Source organism: Canis lupus, chromosome 26, assembly GCF_048164855.1.
Source record: "Canis lupus baileyi chromosome 26, mCanLup2.hap1, whole genome shotgun sequence".
Taxonomy (NCBI): domain Eukaryota; kingdom Metazoa; phylum Chordata; class Mammalia; order Carnivora; family Canidae; genus Canis; species Canis lupus.
In genome coordinates, this window is record NC_132863.1 from 40,743,494 (window position 1) to 40,757,340 (window position 13,847).

At 41.2% G+C, this 13,847-nt stretch overlaps 1 long non-coding RNA gene across 2 annotated transcripts in view; it reads left to right on the plus strand.

Moving 5' to 3' along the window:
• LOC140618646 (uncharacterized) overlaps nucleotides 1-13,847 on the plus strand; it is a 196,300-nt gene that overhangs the window by 41,734 nt on the left and 140,719 nt on the right. Inside the window, exon 3 of one of the 2 annotated variants that reach the window (XR_012018706.1) lies at nucleotides 6,575-6,649. The exons of the other annotated variant lie outside the window; for it this stretch is intronic. This is a non-coding gene — a long non-coding RNA (uncharacterized lncRNA). The remainder of the gene's footprint in view (nucleotides 1-6,574; nucleotides 6,650-13,847) is intronic. 2 annotated transcript variants of the gene reach the window in all.

Below are 13,847 nucleotides of genomic sequence, written 5' to 3' on the forward strand. Positions count from 1 at the left end.
CAACCTCCTGGCTCTTGGTGACAGCTAATCTGCTGTATGTCTCTACAGGTTTACTTACACTGGATGTTCCATAGAAATCATACGATATGTGACCTTTTGTGTCTGGTGTAACACCTAGTATCATATTTCCAGTCTTTAGCCATGTTATGACATGCATCAGCTCTTCATCCCTTTTGATGGCTGAATACTATCCAGTTCTAAGTGCAGACCACAATTTGATTATCCATTCATGAGTTGACGGCCCCTTTGGTGGTTTCTATGATTTGGTAATTGTGAATAGTGCTTTATGGACATGAGTATCCATGGATCTATTTGTACAGGTATCCGAATACTTGTGGTTCAGTTCTCTGGGATACATACAAGGCCAGTGGTTTTGAAACTGCAGTCCAAGGAGCTAAATGAAGCTGCTTGGTAGTGGGCGTGGGAAGGTCCCAAGAGCTCCCAGGTGTGAGAACCACCGTATTTCCTTTTTACAAAATGCAACAGTAGAAAAGTTCCTCTGAGGTTAATATGAAGGAAACATCATTTAAAACTTGCTTATCCATGTGGGAAAAAAAGTGACCAAGAGTTTATTTCAAAGCTCAGTGAAGCCTAGAGTAATCTGCTAAATAAAAATGCTCCACTGAGAAGCACAGATGCCAGAAGGCTGCTACATACGGTCAGTTTTCCCAGGCTTTGTAGGGCATTTTCGCCTGACGTTTCACATAATGCCCTCACTGGGCCACGCACGCTTCCTTTCCACCTGCCTTTCAGTGCAGGGGTCCAGATATAATGCAGGATGCCCAGTTCAATTTGAATTCCAGATAGGCAGCAAATGACTTTTAATATAAGTATGCCCCAGATAGTGCCCTATCTGTTGTTTATCTAAATATTCAGACCGAACTGGGCATTCCATACTTCTCTTTGCTATTCTCTTTGCTAATCCCTATTTTTGCTGCACTGAGAGAGGGCATCCGAATTGCAGTGAATTGTCGAAGCTAGTCTATCAGCAGAGATGCTTTGCTCACTCATTTTCCTCTGAGAGAACCATTTCCCTCTTTATATAAATAATGTAAAAATTTGGAGATAAAGTATGTGGAGCATAAGGAAGGTGAAATGGAGCCTTTACAATGTAAAGTGCTTTCTCTCTGGCCCCAGTTCATTAGCAAAAATCTAGTGATTTAAATTACCCAGCTAACCTCTTCCGCCACTGTAGGATTATAAATCAAGTAGGTGGCTACTACCTGAAGGAGTTGTAGGGTCTTTGCAGGAGGTCCTCATCAAGCTAAGAAGGGCAGAAAATTTCCTATTACTGTGTCATGCGTAAATGGTGATGCTTGCACTTCCACCTGCAGCATATCATGTCTGTGCAATCCACTTGCTAAAATAAAAGGAACAAAATGGGAACATATTCACTACTTTGCCTTACAGAGGGATAAATAAGATGGCGGGGATCTCTGTCCCAATGTCTGATGCTATGTGTACTCCTCATGCTGGCAGATAGAGGCAGACTCGGTCGGAAACCGAAAGATATTAAAGGTATTTATCTGTCTGTCTTTCTTCTTTGATTTTTGTCTGTCTCTGTGCCTTTATTTTGTGTGAAATTTTGAGAGATGAATTCTATTTTCTATTAATTTAATGGCTGTCATATTGCATTACATCATGCAGCTTAGATCACAACAATGAGATGTTAAGGTTTGAATTAATAATATTGCAACACATCACTTGATAAAGCAGTGTGCTTAATCCTATCTTGGCTGCTCAGGTAGCCTGACTTTTGCCCAGTGCCTCGAATCTGCAGATTGCAGTGGAATTACCCAAGTTCAATTGCAAACAACCTATAATTGTGAGCTGAATACTTGAGCTTCATGGTAGAAAACATTCATTTAATATGCTGGTGAGATTTAACAAGCATATATATATATATTAAATAGTTGGGGAGGGCAGGGAACAGGGAGTCCGAGGTTTCTGAATGGCATTTTCAGTTCTAGAACTACACCCAACAAATACCTGTTCTATGTATAGTTAGAGTTGCCTTGCAAGTGGGGTTAGCTAAAGCCACCAGGAAAATGGAAGCTGGAGTGTGGGTAAGAGAAGATCCTTCGAGAAAACTGTGGATCTGGTGAGCTGTTCAGAAGGCATATCCATAGTCCACGGTCCTCAACTTGAGAACCCCTATTCCCACCCCACCACGTACCCCGCCTCCCTCCCCGCCCCCCAAAAAAATCAAACCCAACCACAGCCCGGAAGATACGACCCCAACCATTCCAGGTTTGGAAGAGAAATCAGATGCCTGAAGAGGAAAACGAGTCTAAGGCACATCACAAAATATTCCTTACCCAAAGCAGATTGTTCTCACTGGGCTTTTTTCATGTGCAGATGCTTTCACAGTGAAAACAAAACACAACAAAAAATAACTATACATTCTAGGAACTGAGAGAGGCATTTCGGAAATCCAAATAATGAGTGAGTGGCCACCAGGAGGGAGGTGATGCAAAGAGCAGGGTCTCCAGAGTCCCTGCGCTTCTCCTTCCCTCCGGCCACCCCCCCCCCCCAAGGCCCATGCATTTCCAGACATCACTGGCACTGGGTAAACAGACAGAGGATGCTTCTGTGGCCTTCATTAGGGTGGGTTGCCAATTGTCAAATTAGTTTCTGCCCGACCTGCCGAGCGCGAATGCAAATCCGCCACCCCTGGCGCAGCTTCATTTGCAACTATTGATTCATGTTTGACTGTGAGTTCAAAAAAAAGTGGTCTTTGAAGCTTCCCCCATCCATGCAGTGGCTTCTCGGTCCAGGTGGCTCCGGGATCCCTGGCAGTCATTTTGATCTTTGTATTCCCACTGCCAAGGAGGGTCATTCCAGGTAACTTAAAAGCAAGATACCATCAGAGAGGGTTTGGGAATGAAGTCTTTGCCTTGTCACATTAATGCGGTCCTATCAAGTGGCAGTTTATCAAGAGCCACCTCACAAGGTTTTAATGAGCATGCTGCCTGTTCTTATACAATACTAATTAATCCCATTTTTTCACACTGCCGTGATTGCTTCATGAAACCCACATTGTTTTATACTCAGTAGCAAAGCGGCTCTTACTGATTAAATCTCCTTGCCTGCGATGGAGCCTGACAACTGAATTATACCTTGCTCAAAATAATAATGGGTATCAGCTAATAAATACGGTTTAACACACACAAAACTATGCAGCCAAAATCACACCACAAAATAGGAGTTTGACTTATAGGCTCAGCAGTGTTTCATTAAACATCTGTATTATAATTCACTGGTTTTCCAACTGATGTAATAACTTAATTGATGAGAACAAAGACAAGCTTATTTATTCACCCAATTGCTTGCTTCTTGACTAACGTTTTTCCTGGGTGTTATTGTGGAAATAAATATGCAATATTCTTTTTATAGAAGTCTAATTTAGGTCCTTTTCTCCCCCTATTGAGAAGTCAGCATCACCATGTATATCTGACAATTTCTTGCTGCTTTGCAACGGAAGCATTTTGATAAGATGGGTTCTGGTATTTGCCCTGGTATCCAGACTGGCTGGGAGAGGGGAGAAGGGAGAGGCTTTCCAGCCTGCTGGGGGGTCGTGCATCACAGTCCTACAGCGCTTTCCTTCAGATCGGTGACAGCAGGCTCCCATTGAACACACATACACACACACACACACACACACACACACACACAGTAAAAATTCCATAGAGGGCCTTAAGTTAAGGCCCTCTGAGGCTGAGATGATTCTATACAGCTCCTCAATGACCTGGATGCTCATCTCCAGCTTGTATCCGAAAAACAAAAGATGAAGTCCTTGCTTTCATGGAGCTTGTATTCTCTGGGGGAGATAGACAAGAATCAAGCAAGGACGCACATAGACCATGCATTCTCGGATAATCTAGCATCTCCAAGTATTATGAGGAAAAATAAAGCAAATGGAGAGATGTGTTGCATGTGTCTTTCACTTAGTAGACACCCATCGAATAATGGTTCATTCAGTGCAAACTTTGTTACATTGATCCCACATTTTTATGCTCTATGTTTCTTTGTGTCAAGGTTCAAGAAGAAGTACTTTTGAGAAATTTTCCCTAAACACATGATCATTTCTTTGTTTTGGCTTCATGAGATGTACACTGGTCATGAACATCCAACTGCTTGTTATTTACCTCTTTCCTCTGACCTCACTGTAAAAACTTTTTTGGTGGAAGGCCATCCCTTGGTCTATGTCTTTGATGCAGTCAGTACAGGATGGAACAATTATCTAGTATCTACATCTCCTGTCTCTTACTCAAATCCTGTTTCTATATTTCTAAGATCTATAAGATATCGATGTAGATACTACATTGTTTAGTCTAAATAATTTTCCATGCTGATCTCTTGTGTCACCATCTCCCAATAGATGCTAACACAAAACCTAATGATCCCAATGTGACAGAGTTCCCTCCTGCAACCTCTCATTCATTCCAGTTATAGGGGTGAGATATTCTGACACCAATTATCACTTGGTATTAAGTCACATATCTCTGCCTCTTAGGGCTTTCTGTCTCCAAGTCCTGTTGCCACTTGTGTTTATGGATTTCTACCTCCTGCCTTGTTTCTATTCTGTCTACCTCTATGTTGGCCAGGACTTTATGATTTCCTACCAGACCTAAAAAGCATTTCTGATTCTAGCATCTTCTCCCTGAAATGTCATCTCCATGCTACATCCTGAATGTTACTTTTAGCAAATCTCTCCTCTGCCTCAGGACTTCTAATGACTATGGAGAAACATGAGCCCAGAAAACCTGTTTTTTGTTTTTGTTTTTGTTTTTTTAAGCAATGAAGTATATTTACATGTGAAATCTTATGAGTTTTAAAAGTTGGCAAATCAGTCCAAAAAGCTTCAAATCTTATGCAGACCAAAAAGTCTGGCTGGACCACTGCTTAGGAATCTTTGATCTAAGCTTTTGGATGTCTTGTTTCCTGCCTTGGACCTATTGTTCTTACATTTCTCTAAACTTGGCCACCTTCTCCAGTGCTCTTCTCAAATCACCTAGAAAAATATTCCCTTTCCCATCTGTCTCTCTGCAGTCATCTGACTTGAGATCAGCGGTCTACTCTGCTTCTTATGAAAAGGAATCATAATTTATTTCTATTTTTTTTAATTTTTATTTATTTACAATAGTCACAGAGAGAGAGAGAGAGGCAGAGACACAGGCAGAGGGAGAAGCAGGCTCCATGCACCGGGAGCCCGATGTGGGATTCGATCCCAGGTCTCCAGGATCGCGCCGTGGGCCAAAGGCAGGCGCCAAACCGCTGCGCCACCCAGGGATCCCTATTTCTATTTTGAATCACCTACCCTACTGGACCCAGAAGGAAACATGTCAGATAGGAGTGGTTAAGTACTTAGGTTTTGAGGTATGGGAGATCTGGTATGGACTTAGATCTGCCACTTACTATGTAATTATGGGTTTGGGTATCTTTACAGCATGTAGCTTCAGATTCTGTGCTGGTACTTGCATCTCTCCATGGGGTGTCTTATAACAGGTGCCCCACCTCATAAATTTCTACAAGAAATCAGTGAGATAGCTCCATGTAAATTAACATTCAGAGTGACAAGGAAGTAAGCATGCATTCATGATTAGCTGTAGTTAATACAATTATTGATGTTACATTTACTACTGAATTCATAAGAATAATTCTTTGTTCTGTGAATGATATAGTTGCTGATGAAAATATGTACTACGAGCAAAGGTTTCACAAGCAAGGAAATCCAATCTAATAAATGACTGGACACTTATGCTGTGCAAAGAAATGCATCTGGTTTCATGGGTAGCAAAAACATGGCCAGAGTTTGCAATGTATGTGAAACAGAGGAAATATAAAAGTTGCTTTTATCATATGGGGGATTATTGACGTTTACATTTATTTTTGTAAGAATTGCAAACACAAAGTAAAGTGGTACCATAAACCTCCATACAGCCAATCTCAACAAACCCAACTCTTACTGTCTCATTTTCTCTAAATTTTCACCCATCCAGGATTATTTTCAAGAAAATCTCAGATGTGTCTCTATTTCATCTATATGTATTTCAATATAAATCTATAAAAGCAAAGGGGTCTTTTAAAATAGCCATTATTCCACCTGGGGATTCATATTATATTTATATTATCAGATATCCAGTGTTCAGTTTGTTTTCAGAATTTATCTAAGGGGCACCTTGGTGGCTCAGTCAGTTAGGCATCTGCCTTTGGCTCAGGTCATGATCCCAGGGTCCTGGGATGAGCTCCCCATCAAGCTCCTCCCTCAGGGGGGAGTCTGCTTCTCCCTTGCATTCTGCTCCTGCGCCCTACTTGTGCATGCGCTCTCTCTCCCTCCCAAATAAATATTTTTTTTAAAAAAGGAATTCATCTGAATTTGGATTCAAAACAGCCTGCATATTGCAGTTGACTGATTTCTCTTAACTCTAAAACTACAGCTTTCTTCTTCTCTTTTTTTCTAAAATGTACGTGGTCACATTTATCTTGCAATTGACCTTGTAGAATTCCTTGCAGTCTGGATTTTACTAACTTCACCATCATTGTTTCACACAACACATTCCTCTGTCCACAGAATTCTCCACAAATTGACAGAGGCTTGATATAACCTGGGCTTGCTTGCTTTGTGAAGGGCAGGACTATTTAAGAGGTAAGATTGGTTTGTCTATTAGAAGGCACATGATAAAGAGTTGTTTCTATTTTTCCTGATGTAGCAGCCATTGATGATCATGAAAAAGATTCATTTTTTTTCTTGAAAAATGGAATATTTTCATCCAAAGGAACCTTTAAACATGATAAGCCTAAGCAAAATGCTTTATTATTTTTGTATTTATATCTAGAACCAATAAAATTGGCAAGAACAAATTCCTTCCTCCTTCAAATGTACAAGGAGATATGCTAGTACCTAGGGTGGGTACACAGAAGACACAATTGCTGCTTGGAAAGATATCAACCAAAGAGACAGAGGTCAGTGGGAAAAATGGATGTGGGGGCAAATATGATCAAAATTACTCGAGGGCTCAAGAATGGAAGCTCAGAAGAAGAAATGAGTAGCTTTGCCTATGGGAGTCAAGGGTTTAAACAGCTGCATCAGGAAGGGCAGATCAAAGTTCACTAAATGAAGAGATCATTGTAATAGCAGCCCAACAGCACTAATATTTAACACTTACCAAATATTTCCCTAAGCATTTTGAAAGTGTTAATCCACTGAATCCTTCCTCCAGCTCCATAATTTACCAGATAAGTTAGTTTTAGCACAGAGTGGTTAAGGTTCGTGCTCAAGGCCACATAGCTAATAGAAGACAAAGATTTAGGGAAATATTTTACATTTTACAATTTACATACAGCCCTCTTGGAGGCAGCTGTGTTATTTAGGGTCAACTTCTTTCAGGAGCTTCCTGGTCAAGACTGGCTTCATCATGCCCTAAGGGTTACTGTCAATTTTTCCCTGATAACCACAAGCCATATGATAAGGCATCAGTGATAACCCCAAAGTAAAAAGTGAAGCTGGCAAAGGGATCTGGTCTATTATCAGTGAATTAGACGTTGCTGCTCCAAACCACACACTAAACAAGAATTGGGACTTCTATACGTGGCAGGGTTTCAATATCACACAAACTGTAATTCATCAGTTTTCTAACTGATATAACTTCAATGGCTGAAGCTAAAGGTGAACTTTATTAACATTCATCTATTTGCATAATTCTTAATTCCAATTTTCTCCAGTTATGGGGAAAATTTAGATGCACCATTATAGAGGATTTGGATTCTGAGAATGGGGATTTCAAGTTATTATATGCCACAAATGTACTAAGAAAGAGTGTGAAGTGAGTGTTTGAAAGGTTATCATCCACTAAGTCATGAAATAGTGGAAACGCAAGGTCATTTTATCCAGTCCTCTGCCCCCAGAAAGCACTGTTTGCCTAAGATCCCTTAGACTGTAGAGCTGCACTCATTAATCAGAAAATACATATTATATTTCTGTTGCCATGAACCCTGGGAAAAAGAGTGTGTTCACCTAAATTTGCACTTAACCAAGTCAAAAATGTTAGAGAAATATGTGACAACATTTGATGAACTTCAGGGAGGCAGCAATAAGCTCCTTTTTCCCTACGGATATTCTTCTCATTTTTCAATTTAGGTATTAAAGTTATCTGTGCACTTAAAAAATCAGACTTCGAAGTCTTAAAGGCAAAAAGAGCTTTTTTTTTTTCCTCCTTAGGTAGTTGGACCTATTAAGAATATCTGCGAAATGTAAAAGAGCTACACGGAAATCATCCAAAGCACCCATTTATATTATGATAAGCTTTAATCACACAAAGTTGCACTCATGTTAAAAAGAAAAAAAAAAGAATCATCTCATTGTTCAGATGTTTTTCCTTGAGTTTTGGGCATTGATGATAATTAGGATGTGTGAAGTAATGAGCTCAGACATGATGGACAAACAGAAAGATGATTTATCATTTGGGGGGCTTTCTGCAGGGAAAATATACAGGCAATGGGGAATGAAGTCTCGGGATATAATTTATTAGACAAGAAGGGGATCTGGGCCTTTTGTCTTGACAAGGTGCAGTTGCCTCCTGAATGATATGGGTTGATTTAGGTATTTTGAGGCTAAGAGGTATATATAAAAGGATGGATGTTCACTCCACTCACGTAAGCACCAAGGACAACTTTAGACTTTGTGAATTAGAAGAGGCCGAATCAAGGTTTGGGGAGCTATAGGGCTCAGGAGGTGGATGAGAGAGCAGCTAACGTGTCTCAGTTTCATTGAGAAGTCGTACGGTGACCGTGATCATTGTGCTGTATTTGGATGCATTACCCAGTAAGTTCTCCATATAAACAGTAGAATGCACTTCGCATGATGTGCCTCTCTCCTTTTTCTCATTATCAGATTGACCGCCTTTTAGTTTACAGGTGAAGGCCTACCCTCCAATCAGAGAACATGAGTGAGCACAATGAATACAAAATGGTCTCAGCAACCCAAGTATGCATTTCCAACTCCCTTTTCCTCCCTTTGCACACCACTAAAGCATTTTGTCCTTTTCACCCAGCAAATTCATCTGTGTGAATTTGAAAATAATCAAAAAGACTCCCTTCGTGCTTTTTGAGAACAATAAAACAAAGACATTTGGTTTCATAATTAAGTAGACTCACCCTTGGTTGAGTACCTGTGACCCGAGTGGATGAAGTTTACTGACATCCTCAACTCTATTTGTAACATTCTATCTTCACTTACCTCCATCCCTTAAGAAATCCATTATGAAGTCTTATAAACCCTCATACAAAAGCATATCACAGGACCTCCTCTTCTTTCCCTATTCATTGCCGCTGTCGGCACTTAACCTTCTGACTGAGCTCCACTTCCCCTCTTGCTTCTCTGTAATCTACTCCCCACACAGCAGCCAGAACTATAGCAACTTACCAAGATAAGATGTAAACTAGATCACATCAATCCTCTGCTCGTGATGCTCCAACTGCTTCCTGTTTCAATTCAATAAAATCCAAACTCCTTTCTATGGCCTCCAAGATGCCAGAAGGTCTACTTTCCTTCCACCTGTCAAAACTCTTCCTTACAGTCCCCCCTCTGTCTATGTGCTCTAGCTGCATTGTTTCGTTTCTATCCTTCCAACATCGAGGTTCTTTCTGCCTGGGGAATATTATACTTCCTGGGCACTTTACTTAGAATACTCTTCCCATGGCTGCCTTTGCTTCTCCAATCTTGTTCTAGCCATTTTAAGAGAGAGACCTTTCCTGACCCATCCATCTAAAGTTTCCTTCTCCTTTGGTTACCATCATCCCATTAATCTGAGGTTATTACATGTTCTTAGTTTTCTGAAGACAGGGTTTTGGGTTGTCTTGTACACAGCTCTACCCCAGAGCTGGAAATAATGCCTGTTCCATGGTAGAGACTCTAATATATGTTATACAAAGGAAAGTATAAATCTGAATTATCATGTAAAATCATCATTCTTGGGCTATTCCAAGACATTGTGGTATATTAGGAAGAGTATAGGGGCATTCAGACCTGAATTTGATTCTAAACTCTGCTACTCGGTTGCCACATACTGTGTTGTTTGAACTCTGTGACAGATTACAAATGGCCACAGATTGTTTTGCCACACCTCTCACTAAGAGGCAGAATAAAATCCCTGTCCAGATTAAGTCTGGCCTTGGCCATGTGACCTGCTTTGGTTAGTGGAACATCATTGTTCATTGTGATGGGTTGGGCAAGCAGAGACTTGAGAAGCACTAGCCCACTGGGACTTGTCCTGATGGAGCTCTGCCCTGAGACCGCCAACCACACTGCAAGAAAGCCGGTTTGGCTTATACAAGCAAACACATGGAGGTGAGCCGAGGTGCTCTAGTTGATAGCCAGAAGCACCTGCTGGCCATGTGAATAAGGCCGTTTTGGTTTATTTCTTTATTATTTTTATTTTTTAAGACATTATTATTCATAAGAGACACAGAGAGAAAGGCAGAGACTTAGGCAGAGGGAGAAACAGGCTTTCTGTGGGGAGCCTGATGCAGAACTTGATCCCAGAACCCCGGGATCATGACCTGAGTCAGAGGCAGACACTCAACCACTGAGCACCCAGGTGCCCCACCGTTACTATTTCTTAGCATGATTAATGTAGGGTATTGAAGCAGGCTCAGAAGACATGTAACACAAAATAATGGCTGCCATTTATTAAGCACCCACCATGTGTCTGAAACCATACTCAGGACTGTGTATATATTGCCTTGTGCATGTTTGACATCAACTGTATTTTGCAGAGGAGAAAACTGAGGTTCATATAAGTTAGATGACTTGTCCATGATCTCACAGCTAGAAAATGTTAAGGCTGGGACTTCAACCCCAGTCTATCTGACTCTAGAGTCACTGAAAGTCAGCCTTCAGTAGGAATTTAAAATCCCAGCATGAGAATGAGGGCCACAGGGATTAGATTGTTGAGAAGACATACCCAGTGCGGACAGTGTTTGCCTTAGAACCTATAACTGGTTTATCAATTGTGACTATCCTGGGAGTTCAGATAGGTGAGTGTAGGTCAGGTTATGCAGAAAAATAAAGCTTTCCAGATGAAGGAGGACTAAGGGGGGACCTCCATGACCTATCACTTATACTTGCTAGTTCATATTGTGAGTTTAGACCCCATGCTAAGAGTGTTACCGGCATCTTTTATTTAATTCTTGCAGTAACTCTATGAAGTAGGAACAATTGTGATTCTATTTTCAGATGAGGATGTCAAGGTTTACAAAGGATAAGTTACTTAATGGAGATGATACAACCAATTTTTGGCAGACTTGGACTCTAGATGATGGTAATGTTGAATGTAGCATTGTGGCGCAGTAACACCCCTGGAGACTGCTGCTGTCTCCAGAAGATGAATGATACTTAGGGCAATTGGAGCAGCATTGGACAGCAGAAAGAGTAGGGGATGTGTGTGTATACTGTTAGCATATGCATATTTGTGAGTATATGAATAAGACTAGGAATCGGTAAAGGATACTGTGGAGAGAGAACAGTTTAGGCCAATGTTGGCAGGGGATAATAAATTAGACCCCTATGATGGGACAGCTTTGAGTATATAAAAGACTTGGAGTAAGTTTTGTTGTTGCTTATCCAATATCCATTTCCTGTTCTGTGGGGACAACATTCTTTTGGCCTCTTGAGAACCGTGTTTTCTCTCTCCTAACTGTCTGTGGCCTGGTTCGGGTTTAGGCAGAGATTCATGCCCAGCCAATCAGAGCCCTGAGCCCTCTAGGACAGAGCTCTTGGTTGATAGGCCCGCCAAACCAATCAAGCCAAGTTGTGGAGGGCTCTTTCTGTTGGAATTAAACAGGATGGGACATGGGATTGGAGAGCACGTGGAACCTGGTGGAGAAGAGCTGTTTGAGAGATGGCAAGAACCCTGATTTGAGGACTCCACTCCAGCCCTGGGCCCAGTCAGAGCTAATCCCGTGCTAGGGGGTAGACTTCCCAGTTATGTGAGCCAGGAAGGGCCCAGCAATAATTAAGCTAGCTTGAGTTAAGAGTTTCTGTGACTGGCCACAGGGGGGGAAAAAGTCTTAATGTAAGATTTTTAAAATTTTAATCAACGAATTAATTAATTTTTACAGATACACTGAAACTTTTGTTCATAAATCCAATTCAGAGAAGCCTAATATAAAACATAGTTGGGGAACAAAGAGAATTTAAAATCACTGGCTTTGATGTCAGCAGACCTGAGTTCTAGCCTTGGTTCTACTGCTTTACTTAAGGAGATACTCACTGATCCAGTCATTTAACAAACCTCATATGTGCTTTTTGTATGCTAAGATCTCATTCCACTGGAGCATGGGATGTCTAAACATTGAAATTATTTGCTGTGTAATTTGGGGGAAGTTATTTCAATTGTTTACACTATAGTTTCTTCTTTTGCAGAATGTAAATAGTAATTGTAATCCCCTCTCATGAATGAATGAATGAATGAATGAATGAATGATATTTTGAGTCATATTTTGACTTTCAGAGAGATGAGATTGTCTGGGGAAAGGTATCTACTTCAAAGGGGTTGATTAGGAAACAAAGGTACATGTGTCCAGGGGTACAAACTCTTTCCTGCCTACACAGGCCTAGCTCTGATGAACTCTGAAGGTCATTCCCAAGTGTGTAGTATTGGTTAGGATATGAAAAAGTGGCTTTTATAACAGATCCCAAATTACAATGGCTTAATCAAAGCAGTAACTGGCTTGTCACTCATGGAACATTCCAGAAGGCCATGCAAGTTCCGTATGTCAACCCAAAGGTGTCAGGGCTGTCGCTCTTGATCTTGTTGCTCTGCTACATCTACAGAGCAGCTCTCTTTTATGTGATATGATCTTCAGCCTCATGGTCAAAGGTGGATTGTGACCATGCTATGCTCCTGCCCTCAAGAAGACAGGAAGGGAGAAGAAAGAATGAATCCAACTTTCCTATTGAGGGCATGGCATGGAATTTGGAAACTTTCATTCTGCTCATGTCTCATTGACTAGAACCTAGTTACATCGAGGTGCAAGGGAGCCTGGGGGACATGGTCTTTAACTGGGTGGCCTTGTCAAACAAAAATCACTCTCACTGTTGAAGAAGGGGAAAGTCAGTCCTGGGGACACTCAGCTTACCCTGCCACCTCTGCAATCTTGTACCAGAAGGAAGTAACCACACATTCATTAGCTCCAACTCTGTTCTCGGTCCTGGGTTTCAGCCATGCCTTGGGCAGCCAAGTGGGCGCACTTCCATCTGGCCTGTGCTGTAAATCCTCTTCCTTTGCAAAGAGCATGTGAAGCACACAAAACCAGGACCATTGGCCTCTCCTGAGTGTGCGCGTGGGGATGTATCCAAAGTCAGTCTCTGGCGGAAGGCTACCTCTTTGCGAATAACGGACCCACTTATAGTTTATATTAGCTTCCGCCTTATTTCATAATTTTTTAAAGGAAACTCTCCTCTCATGCAGGAAAATCTAATTATGCAGTGACAGCAGTTGGCTGACTCGGGCACAACACAACATGTCAATTTTCAGTTGCTTACACGGTCTCACAGAAACTGTTAGAAATTGTTTTGAAATCTGGCATACATTTCAGTCATGTTAATTCCTACAACTGTGCCAAACTTGATGAAATTTGGCTCCTCCATACTCCAGGGAAGGTGGGGGATTGGGAAAGGCGAGTTTTCTTTTCTTCTTCTTCTTCTTCATCTTCTTCTTCTTTTTTTTTTTCCTGGCAGTGACATCATCTCCTCATCCTCCCCTTATGATGAACAGTGTCCTCAAACAAGCCAAGAAGTAATATAACTTTATATTTACAAGACTGTGTGACAAAATTACTGCATG